Raw genomic sequence first — 12,224 nt, 5'->3', positions numbered from 1 at the left:
ACTCATACAATACTTGTTCCAAATGATCAAATCTTTGTTACAAATATTTAGAATGACACTCAAAGTTGCCTTGCAAACTGTATTTACCTTATATGCATTGCTCCAAACTTGCAGCCAGTGAAAAAGCACAAATTAAATCCCAATCAAAAGGGGGTTTGATAGATGACAGCCCATCAACAAGTAAATAGAAATGCATGGTAATTTCAAGCTCCATTAGAAATGGAGTTGGGGGTATGCTTGCACACAGAGAAAGTTTGATAGTTATAAAAAAATAATAAGGGGGAAAATAATGAACATTTAGAGGCTCCAAAAGAGAAAGGGCAATGCTGAAGTTTTATTTTGAAGCACAGTTATTTCTGCACACTCTGAACTTTCAATAATGGATAAATTTAGTATAGTGCTCTTGCAAGTGAACAAAACAGCCTGAGACAGGGCAAGTAAAGCCAGACTGTTCACCTCCCTACACAGTTCGGCCCATTCAGCCCAGGCCCACAACATGGGGGGCTGAGCTGACCACCACACTGCACAAGCAACAAATACCACCCTCAATGTCTGGAAGCAAGCACAGTGGCACCTAGGCCGGACAGGTGCCACTGTCCGGCCTAGGTGAGAGATTAGTATCCAGAATATATATAGGAACTGTTGCTCTGTGAGACTCTCTACAATGCCTGATGTAACTTTTTTCCTTAAGAGAAAACAGAAGGTACTAATAAGACAAATCCTCCAACACATAAGGTATAACCAAAATTCCTTTAAGACTTCTAAGTGTGTGGCTTCACAGTCCCTCAAGAGGAAAAAATGATTTGGGCTGGGAAAGCAGAAAGGATAATTGATTTCATGTTTTTCACTATTTGTTTATCTCTATACAGAAGGTCAAACTTGCAAAATACATATTTTTTGAATGAATTTATTTTTACCTGTTTATTTTTTCACTTTTTATATGCAGTAAAATTCACTCTAGTATACTATCCTATGACTTGTGACAAACTCAGTTGTGCAATCACCTCCATAATAAAGAGATAAAACAGTTTAAAGAATTTATTTTATTTTCACAATAGCACACACATACAACTAAACCATAGACCCTAACTGTACAAAAGATTATTCACTTCAAGAGCAAATTTGGCATCAAATTATTGCAAAGCTACAGTAATCAAAACAGTGTGGTACTGGCATAAAGACAGACACAGAGATCAATAGAACAAAATAGAGAACCCAGAAACAAACCCTCTCATGGTCAAATGATTTTCGACAAGGTGTCAAAACCACTCAATGAGGAAAGGACAGTCTTTTCAATAAGTGGGGCTGAGAAAACTAGATATCCACATGTAAAACAATGAACGTGGACTCTTACCTAATATCATATATAATAATTAACTCAAAATGGATCAAACATCTAAACGTAAGAGCTAAAACTATAAAACTCTTAGAAAAAAAAATACACAGGGCGACTTCCCTGGTGGCACAGTGGTTAAGAATCCACCTGCCAATGCAGGGGACACGGGTTCGATCCCTGGTCCAGGAAGATCCCACATGCTGCGGAGCAACTAAACCCGTGTGCCACAACTACTGAGCCTGTGCACTAGAGCCCGCAAGCCACAACTACTGAGTCCGCATGTCACAACTACCGAAGTCCACTCGCCTAGAGCTGGTTCTCCGCAACAAGAGAAGCCACCACAATGAGAAGCCCATACACCACAACGAAGAGTAGCCCCCACTCGCCACAACTAGAGAAAGCCCACGTGCAGCAATGAAGACCCAACGCAGCCAAAAATAAATAAATAATTTTTTAAAAAATCACAGGGCAAAAGTTTCATGACATTGGGCTTAGTAATGATTTCTTGGATATGACACCAAACGCACAGGTAACAAAAGAAAAAAAGAGATAAACTTCCTCAAAATAAAAACCTGTGTGTACCAAAGGACATTATGAACAGAGTGAAAAGGCAATCCAGACAACAGAAGAAAATAACTGCAAAACATATATGTGAAAAGATTAGTATCCAGTATAGAAAACTAAAACTCAACCAAAAAAGAAAACAACTCAATGATGTGCAAAACACTTGAATAGACATTTCTCCAGAGATATACAAATGGCCAATAAACCCATGAAAAGATACTCAATATCACTAATCATTTGGGGAATGCACATCAAAACTATAATGAGGTACCATCTCACATTCATTAAGATGGCTACTATCAAAAAAAAAAAAGAAAAAAAAAGAAAATAACAAGTGTTGGTAAGGATGTGGAGAAATCAGAACCCTTGTGCCCTGCTGGTTGGAATGCAAAATGGTACAGTCACTGTGGAAAACAGTATGGCAGTTTCTCAAAAAGTTAAACATAAACTTACCATATAATCCCGCAATCCCACTTCTGGGTATATATCCAAAAGAACTAAAAACAGTGTCTCGAAGAGATATTTGTATACCCATGTTCATAGCAGTACTATTCACAGCAGAACTATCCAAATGCTTATTAGCAAATGAATGGATAAGCAAACTGGGATATATATAAAATATTATTCAGCCTTAAAAAGGGAAGGAAATTCTGATATATGCCACAACATGGATGGACCCTGAGGACATTATGCTAAGTAACATAAGCTAGTCACAAAAAGATTAAGATTCCACTTATATGAGTTACCTAGAGTAGTCAAAGAGACAGAAAGAAAGGTGGTTGCCAGGAGCTGGGGTAAGGAGGTAATGGGGACTTGAAGTTTAATGGGTATAGTTTTAATTTTACAACATTAAAAGACTTCTGGAGATAAATGGTGGTGATGACTGCACAATATGAATGTACTTAATACCACTGAACTATACATTTAAAAATGGTTATGTTGGTAAATTTTATGTTATGTGTACTTTACAATTTTTTAACTTAAGAAAAAAAAGGAAGGGAAGAAAATCTGACACATGCTACAACATAGATGAACCTCAAAGGTTACGTGAAATAAGCCAGACACAATAGGACAAATATATGATTCCACTTATATGAGGTACCTAGACTAGGCAAATTCATAAAGAAAAAAAGTAGATAAGAGGTTACCAGGGGCTGGAGAGAGGGCAGGATGGGGAGTTACTGTTAAATGAATAGAGTTCCTGTTTAGAATGATGGAAAAGTTCTAAAATGGATGGTGATGAAAAAAATAAAAAATAAAAAAATAAAATAAAATAAAATGGATGGTGATGATGGTTGCACAACATTGTAAATGCACTTAATGCTTAAAAATAGTGAAAATGGTAAATTTTATGTTATATATATTTAACCCCAATTTAAAAACATTATTTTAAGAGTAGCAAATCTTTTCCCCCAGGAATTCCACTTCTAAGAAGTTTCCCTTAAGAAGTAAGGACAGGCAAAAGATTCAGCTACAAATTAAAGCAGCTCTAGAAGCAAATGAAATGTCCAACAGAGGACTGATTAAAGAAGCTATATTGGAACAGTAGGGGATCATTAATATGCTATGTTAACACTGTGAGATTAACCATATTTCATCAATTCTAAAGCATACATATTTCACATCTTTAAGTCTCTAAAATTTGGATGTGTCTTACAATTGATGGCATTTTCTAGTTTATTTGGCAGTGTTTATTTTCTTAGTGGTACATAAAGGTTAATCTTAATGCTATTAATAGGGGAAATGTTCAAGTATGATAAATGGACGGCAGATTACAAAAGAGCAAATAAAGTAAAATCTAGTTTTTATAAAAGTTATACAGTCAATACACATACCTAGAAAAAAATATCACAGGATGTACACCAAAATGTTAACAGTGTTTATCTCTAGGTGATATAAATATGAATTTTTTTTTATAAAGTTGTTGACTTTTTTTGTTATTGTTTTTAATCTTTCAGCCATGCCGCGCAGCACATGGGATCTTATTCCCTGTCAGGGATCAAACTCTCGCCCCCTGCATTGGAAGTGCAGAGTCTTAACCACTGGACCGCCAGGGAAGTCTCAGTGGTTTTATTTTTTTAAAAAACTTAAATAAACTGGATGTAAAGCCATGCTGCCTCCACACCCATATCAATCTGGCACAATCCTATATATAGCATATCTACTCATATTAGATATGAGTCAGGTATCACAAAAGACTAAAAGATACAAAAGAATGTAATTGCCTTGAAGGAGCTCAGCATGTAACAAAAGAATTTATGGTCCACAAGAGTCTTTACAAAGGTAAATCAGCAACTCAGTGCTATGTAAATAACTGAACTAGTGCACTGGTTTTACTGATAAGACAACTTAATATGAACCAGAACATGTCCTGTCCAGCAGTCCATAACTAAAAGAATAAATTAGCATTCTATCATGTTAGACATTAAAATAAATATCCTTTATAAGTCATCTTAGTCATTACATAGATGACAAAGTTCAAACTCTCCAACTGAGACTCATAAGATTAAAAACCCCTAAAAGCAGGTTAACATCATAAATCATCAGATAATAGGCACATAATCAATGACAAATTAGCAATAGCAGGAAACCCCCTACCATACAATTATTGTTTGCTATGACACTTTAAGAACTACATTTTAAAAAAATTCTTTCCAGAAGTTAGCTACAATAAAAACTCTAACTTCCTGCCCTCAAAGTAGACAGCTCAGCTGGGGCGGGGGTGGGGAGAGACACACAGGGAAAAGCTCTATGACACTGGATTTGGCAATGACTTCTTAGAAGATACCAAAAGCATTAGCAACAAAAGAAAAAACAAATAAACGGGACTTGATCAAAATTTAAAGCTTTTTAACATCAAAGGACATATCAACAGGGTAAAACTGAGAGAAAATATTGCAAGTCCTCCATCTAATAAGTGATTAACAGCCAGAATATACAAAGAACTCTATAACTCAACAACAAAAAACCCCAAACAATTAAAATGGCCAAAGGACGTGAATAGAGATTTCTTCAAAGAAAATATACAAATGGCCAATAATCACATGAAAAATGCTCAACAACACTAAACATTAGAGAAATGCAAATCAAAACCACAATGCAACATCAACTCACATCCATCAGGATGACTATTATTAAAAAGTAAATAAATTTATTTTAATTAAAAAACAGAAAATAACAAGCGTTGGTGAAAATGTGAAGAACATGGAACACTTACACATTGCTGTTAGGAATGTAAAGTAACATAGCTACTGTGGAAAACAGTATGGCAGTTCCTCAAAAATTTAAGCGTAGAATTACCATACCAAATGACCTAGAAATTCCACTTCTGGGTATATACCCAAAAGAGCTGAAAGCAGTGACACAAACACATAGTTGCACACTGATGTTCACAGCAGCATTATCCACAATGGCCAAAATATGGAGACAACCCAAGTGTTCATCAATAGATGAATGGATAATGGAATGTTACTCAACCTTAAAAAGGAAGGAAATTCTGACACATGCTACAACATGGGTGAACCCTGAAGGTATTATGCTAAGTAAAATAAGCCAGGTACTTAACACAGTTAAGTTAATAATTCAAAGTGACAGAAAGTACAACAGTGGTTGCCCTCGGGCTGGGGGGAGAGGAAATGGAGAGTTATTGTTTAATGGATATGGAGTTTCAGTTTAGGACAATGAAAAATTTTTCTGGATATGGACAGCGGTAGTGGTTACACAACATTGTGAATGTACTTAATGCCACTGAAGTGTACACATAAAGATAATTTAAATGGTAAGTTTTATTATGTATATTTTATTTTAAAAACTAATAAGAATGTCATAATCAGGTGCAAATTTTAGAATTTCAGGTAAGTTAAAGATCACTTTCAGCAACGATGATCAATGTCTCAATAGAAAAACCATATCAATCAGCCTTCAGATGGATAGCATTCGTGTCAGAGAAGGATGGAGTATTCCACAACAAATGCCTGGCAGAGGCAGAGACATGTAGCAACAATTCACAATAGAAAATAAGGCTGAAAAATAAGTTAGGGCCAGGACTTAGAAGGTGCTAAATGCCCATCTAAGATTCTGACTAGTGCAACAAGACAGCAGTACATTTCCCAAAAGAAGAATGAGTACTGCTTATGTGTAAAAGACTGAATGGTGGAGGGGAAGATAGTAAGAAATTCAACTAACTTCAGCAAACACTTACAGAGCAACAACAGTGTTCCAAATTCTCAGATTATAAAAACTGAAGGGAGAGGAGGGGTGGGTAGTGACTGCAAAGAGATTTCTGGAGTACTGGTAATTTTCTGTTTCTTGATCTGGATGGTGTCTATGGGTGGTGTTCACTGAAATAATTCATTAGACAGGTACTGCTATAATTTGAATACTTTTCTACATGTACGTTATACTTTAATTTTTTTAAGTTTTATTAAAAATAAAGGCTAAGACCCAACTTCTAAGAAACCCCCAGCTGAGAGGAAGTAATCCATAAAAATATTTACCAAATGACATGAAAGATGCAACCACAGAATATGTACAAGGTACCCAAGAAGCACTGAGATCCAACAGAAAACCCAGAGGCACTAACATCTAAGGTGAGTTTTAAAGAATAAACAAGTTTGTCAGATGGATGAGAAAAACAGTGCTCCAGGCAAAGGAAAAAATATGAAAAAGGCACCAAAGCAAACAATAGAACAATTTATCCAGAGAACTACAAGTAGTTTTGATAGTTCAAAGATAAGGAGATGGTCTAAACTAGAGTGGAAGCAGAGAGAAGGGAAAACAGGAATTTACGTAAGAGGAAGATCAGATGTAAAGGATTTCATCTGATTAGATCTGGGTGGAAAGGAATAAGAATGGAATGAGGATGGTTCTCAATTTGCCCATAACAGCAACTTGGTCATCAAGGCCCTCCATAATCTGACTGTTGCCTCATCTGTCATAGTTCCAACCACAAGCCAGACTCCAGACAGAAAAGACTCCTTCCTCCTTCATTCAACGTGCATCTAATTTTTTCTTTAATCTCCAGGCCAGGTACCATGCCGAAGGCTAAGGCTCACTTTCCAGCGGCAAAGGCAAACAGGGATATCAATAACAAGGTACAGTACAGTGGAGTATACCAGCTAGTGGGAAGAAGTTTGCTACCAGAAAGGGAAGTGTTAGCTTGAGTCTTGTGATAGGACTAAGAGCTCATTATAAAAGTGATGGAATACAAACTGGGGGAGTGGGGAACAAGGTGCGTGACTGAGCAAACAACAAAACAACAGTAACAGATAATCCTAGGCCCCTACATCCAATTTATATGTAAGGCCTATCTCATTTCTCCAAAATACTTTATCCCACCACCTTCACTCCCACCATCTTCCTAGCTCAACTCCCTACTTCCACTTGTACACATATACAAGCCTTGCAAGCACTAGCAGGAGCAATCTTCTTAAAAAGGAAATCAGATCATGGAACTTCTTACAATGGCTTCTTACAGCTCTTAGAAGAAAATCCAAACATGTGACCTGGAGTTTCCTGGCAATCTCATGTTAAGGCCTTCTCCCCATCCTAAAAGTATTCAAGCTACACAAGTCTTCTCTTAGGTCTCTAAACACATGGAGTTCTCTCCTGTCTCATGACCCTTATTTACACAAGCAGAATATCCTGTTCCCTCTGTCTAGATCTTCATCAGCACACAAACCACTACCCCCAACAACCAGGTCTGTCTGTCACGTCTCACACTACTGCTACTTTCTCAAAGAAATCCCAGGACTCTGCCAGTTACTGCCTATCTCTACATCTGGTTTAGGTCTAAAGAAGAAAAAGGTTTCTCATTTTGGTCCTCTTGAGTTTTTTTGGTTTTGTTTTTGTTTTCTTTTTGCCTGCGTTGGGTCTTCCTTGCTGCGTGTGAGCTTTCTCTAATTGCGGCTCATTGCGGTGTGCCGGCTTCTCATTGCAGTGGCTTCTCTTGTTGCGGAGCACAGGCTCTAGGCACACAGGCTTCAGTAGTTGTGGCACATGGGCTCAGTAGTTGCGGCTCATGGGCTTAGCAGCTCCGCAGCATGTGGGATCTTCCCGGATCAGGGCTCAAAACCCGTGTCCCCTGCACTGGCAGGTGGATTCTTAACCATTGTGCCACCAGGGAAGTACGGTCCTCTTGAGCTTAAGATGCCCCTGGGGGCACCCAATCAGCTCTCCAGTGCACAGGTGACCATGTGGATGAGGTGAAACATCTGTACTCAAAATAGAAGCTTCCACTTTAGCACAAGTATCGGACTTTAGCATAAGTTTGATGGCAGGAAGACTGCACAGAGAACTGCTTCTCAACTTGGAGGGAGAGGGCACCCCTGATCTCTTAAGTCACCATAGGAATGAGATGTTACTAATGGAAGGAGGGTGATACCACATCAATGGTGTGAAAGACTGAGATATGCTGGACAGAATCCTCGATATGAGTGTACTGAACAAAAACAACAAAAAGACTGAGAAACAAGAGCCAAAACTATAAGGAAAACCAGGAGAGATTCACATCACAATTCCACAAACTCCTTTGCCCTTTTATGCTTCCTCCCAACCAAACCCTACTCCTGTTTCATCCCGTTCAAATGCCGTCCCCTCCTGGAAGCATTAGCCCCCACTCCACATCTCCACCAGTTTTTATCATTATTATTATGTAAGACTGACCCATGCACAAGTTTCTCAACAGTAGTGTTATGGTACTGAACGCCATCAGCCTCGTACTACACCTGGGGTGTGTGTCTCTCCTCATTACAACTGTGAGCTCTTGGGGGCAGAGACCATTTCTTAATCAACTGTGGTCCCTTAAGAAAGTGGATAAATTATTTTTTAACTTGGTAAAAGTCAAAAAGGGTAAATAATTGCGCAGAGGCTATGGATAATTTCTCAACCCCTCCCTCTTGTAAAATAAAATAACACATCTTAATTTGATTTATAGATTCATACTTTCCCAAAGTAACATACAGCTGTACAGTCTTTAAGAATCACTGCTACACAAAATATCCTCTCATCGAAATGCCTTTCCTGTTGCAACAATACAGTGGTGTAATCATTTCCTTCATCATAAACATGAAATGCCTTTAATTTAGTTGGAGACTTAACATATCTTACTCTTTTCTAAATTATCCTAAGTTTTGTACAAAACAAACACACCAAAAAAATGTTACAAAGACGCGGGAGTACGTAAGAGGTTGTCAGTCCTGGATCTGAGCCAACTGCCGCCTGCATTATTGGGAAGCCATTCCTGCCAAGCCAAGGTTAGGCATTCAGTCAACATTTTTTCCAACAAGCGCTTCGCACACGCACACTCCTTTAAAAGTCAACAACAACAACAAAAACGTTCCAAGGACATTCGTGAAAACTAGTACTAATCAGTGTTAAGTGCGTCCAATTAACCAGCACAAGAAGTCTGAGTAATTTCACAACAAAGGTTAACACGGTGCACGCCAGAAGTCCACACGGGCGTGGCTGCCCTTCCCAGCCAGACTGTGTCAGAGAAAAGGGCCACTCAAAACTTTCACATACGCTCGGGCCGGGAATGCGGGGCTGCGGGCCCAGCAAACGTCCTGTCCACCTGACCAGGAAGTTTCGGGGGCGGGGGCGCGACCACAGAAACCACAAACCACACGTACTTCAATGGAAAACTCAACTCCCGGACCCGCCCGCACCTGGAACAACGCGCCGACTCTTCCCTACAAGGAAGGCAGCCGAGGGGGCCCAGCGCGGGCCTGGCGCGCACACCAAGCCCACTTGAACAAAGTTTAGAAACCGGGAGAAACTTTCAAGTGAAGAAGCGCCGCGGTGGCGCGGGGCCGGCGGCTCGCTCTGCTCCAGCCGCCGCGGCCCCTCAACTTCCCGAGCGCCAGGAAACGCCGGCCCCGCCCGGCCAGGGCCCAGGCCCGGGGCGCCGCCGAAGAGGGCCGGAGGCCGCACCAGCGCCCGCCCGGAGCCCGATTCCGGGCGGGGTCGTGGAGGTGACCGCGCCCGGCCCGCCCACCCGAGAAGCCCCTCGGCCCGGCTGGGGAGCCCGCACCCGCACGAAGACAATTACCTGCGGCGAGCTCGGTGAGTGCAGGAAGATGCCCGAAGCCCGAAGCCGACTGCCGCCGCTTTGTCTCCGCCTGTCCGGCTCCGAGGAGGAAATGGGCCGCCCGGCGCCCCCGGCCCCGCCCGCCCTTCCCAGCACCTCCCTCCGGCGCGCTCTTCCCGGCGCCTCCCGCTGCAGCCCAGCTTTCCCAGTCCTCGATTTGGAGAGAGCCCTCGACCAAAGAGCCTGGCGGTGTCAGGCCTGGACCCCCAACAGGACCTCTTGCTCTCCGCCCCTCACCCCTGAGTTACTTAATTCCAGGCCCCTAGTGATCTAGGGATGGGAGTGACCCCCCCCCCACTCCTAGAGGAAGGAGGAGCGCTGACTCCTGGAACAGCCCGCGAGCGGGGGAGGGCAGGTGAGTCACCGCTCCGCGCACAGGTGAGTCTCCGGGCGCGGCCTGCTCAAGCCCCACCCCCCGCTGGTGCCCCAGGGACCGGGTGAGGCGATGTAGAGTCCTGGGCTCTCTCCTCTGAAGAGTGCCACAGGTGTTCGGAGTAACAGGCTTCCGGAAAAGTGCTCTAGGTCCACCCAGGTTTTACAGAAGGAGAAACTGAGGCCTCACAGCTTGAGGCGAAGTGGAAGTAGAATCCGACTCTAGGGAACTCATAATGTGCAATGGAAGCCCTTCCAGAAGTCACCTAACTCATCTGTCACTTGACAGATAGGGAAACCAAGAGCTCTCCTGATGGAGGACAAGAGGCTTCTCACATCAGTGTCCCCTCCTGAGATTGCCCACAAGAGGCTTCTCACATCAGTGTCCCCTCCTGAGATTGCCCACAAGAGGCTTCTCACATCAGTGTCTCCTCCTGAGATTGCCCCCCCCACACACACACACACACATACACACAAATTTGAAGGACCTGGCGTCTATTCCTATCCTTCTGGCCATTTACGGAATTTTATTCCCACTCTTCCTTATCTTCCTGATGAATGTTCCCCCAAAAAACTACAAAACAAAAAACAAACCAAATACATATTCACTATCATCCTGGCATAGAAAACCCTAATGACATTTTATCTTCATCATGGGATGATGAACGAGGTTGATTTCAGTATTGATCCATAAATCTAAAATAATGCAAGACAGTATCCACTGCTTGTTTGGTGCTGAGCACTGAACAGGATGCTAGGGAGACTTGCCTTCAACATGTTTACCCTTTACTACTTATATCTCCCTTTCCCAGGAAATGCAAACTCCTGCAAGACAGGAGCTATATCCCCTACAGCACCCAGCACGAGGCTTATCCCCTAGGCAGTGCCCAGTTAATGTCTGTGGGTGAATGTGCCCACTGTAATTCAAAGCACTATGGATTTGTGCTAGTTAAGAGTTGCTGACAAAAGGAAATAGGACCATGAAGGGAGAGAATAACCTTCAAAAGACATACCTTAATGAGGCCATTCTCTTCCAACCACACCCCATTCTGTTTCTAGCTTCAGAGCCTTTGCTCCTATGGTATCCCCTGCCTGGGGTGGCTATGGCTTCCCCCCACTACACTTAGCTACCTTAGAACATAATATTCAGTCAATACATATTTGAACTAACAAGAGACAGAGTTAAAGGATTATGCTCCATAACTTAGTATATTCATCACTTCACTCAAGTACCATTTACTCAGTTTGCAAGGCCCCATGTTCAAAAATTACTAACAATTTCAAGACAGCAACACTGGAGCATTAAACCAAGCATGGGACCTTTCTAAGTGTGGGGCCCTGCTATAGACTGAATGTTTGTGGCCCCCAAAATTTATATGTTGAAAACCTAATGCCCTAGGTGATGGTATTAGGAGATGGGGCCTTTGAGAGGTGATTAGGTCATGAGGGCAGAGCCCCCATGAATGGGATCTGTGCCCTTAAAGAGGAGGCCCCAGAGGTATCCCTTGCCCCTTCTGCCATGTGAGGACAGAGCAAGAAGGCTCTATGAACCAGGAAGAGACCTCTCACTAGAACATGATGCTGGTGCCTTGATCTTGGACTTTGCAGCCTCTAAAACTGTGAGAAATAAATTTCTGACATTTATAAGCTACTCATTCTGTGGTATTTTTTTATAGCAGCCCGAACGGACTGAGGCCCTAAAGATGAAAGAGTGGATTTGTTTGAGAAAAAGAAGGATCGGGGGACAGAAGAAGAATATGAGAGACTTGCAGTGTGCCCTGTAAGTTATGGGGAGTCAGTTCCTGACCCCTGAGAAAGCATGAAAAACTTACTAGGGGCAACTTGAGCATTCACTATGTCCTAAGT

At 41.8% G+C, this 12,224-nt stretch overlaps 1 protein-coding gene across 1 annotated transcript in view; it reads right to left on the bottom strand.

Moving 5' to 3' along the window:
• Positions 1-10,036, bottom strand: part of CTNNA1 (catenin alpha 1) — a 169,697-nt gene extending 159,661 nt beyond the window's left edge. The window contains exon 1 of the mRNA XM_024752286.1: positions 9,948-10,036. The gene's annotated coding sequence lies outside the window, so the exon portion shown is untranslated. The remainder of the gene's footprint in view (positions 1-9,947) is intronic.
• Between the last annotated feature and the right edge of the window lie 2,188 nt (positions 10,037-12,224).

The sequence above is a fragment of the Neophocaena asiaeorientalis genome, unplaced genomic scaffold (genome assembly GCF_003031525.2).
Source record: "Neophocaena asiaeorientalis asiaeorientalis breed wild unplaced genomic scaffold, Neophocaena_asiaeorientalis_V1.1 scaffold204, whole genome shotgun sequence".
In the NCBI taxonomy this organism is placed as follows: domain Eukaryota; kingdom Metazoa; phylum Chordata; class Mammalia; order Artiodactyla; family Phocoenidae; genus Neophocaena; species Neophocaena asiaeorientalis.
Note: the sequence above shows the minus strand (reverse complement) of the source record. Positions and strands in the feature narration are given on the sequence as shown.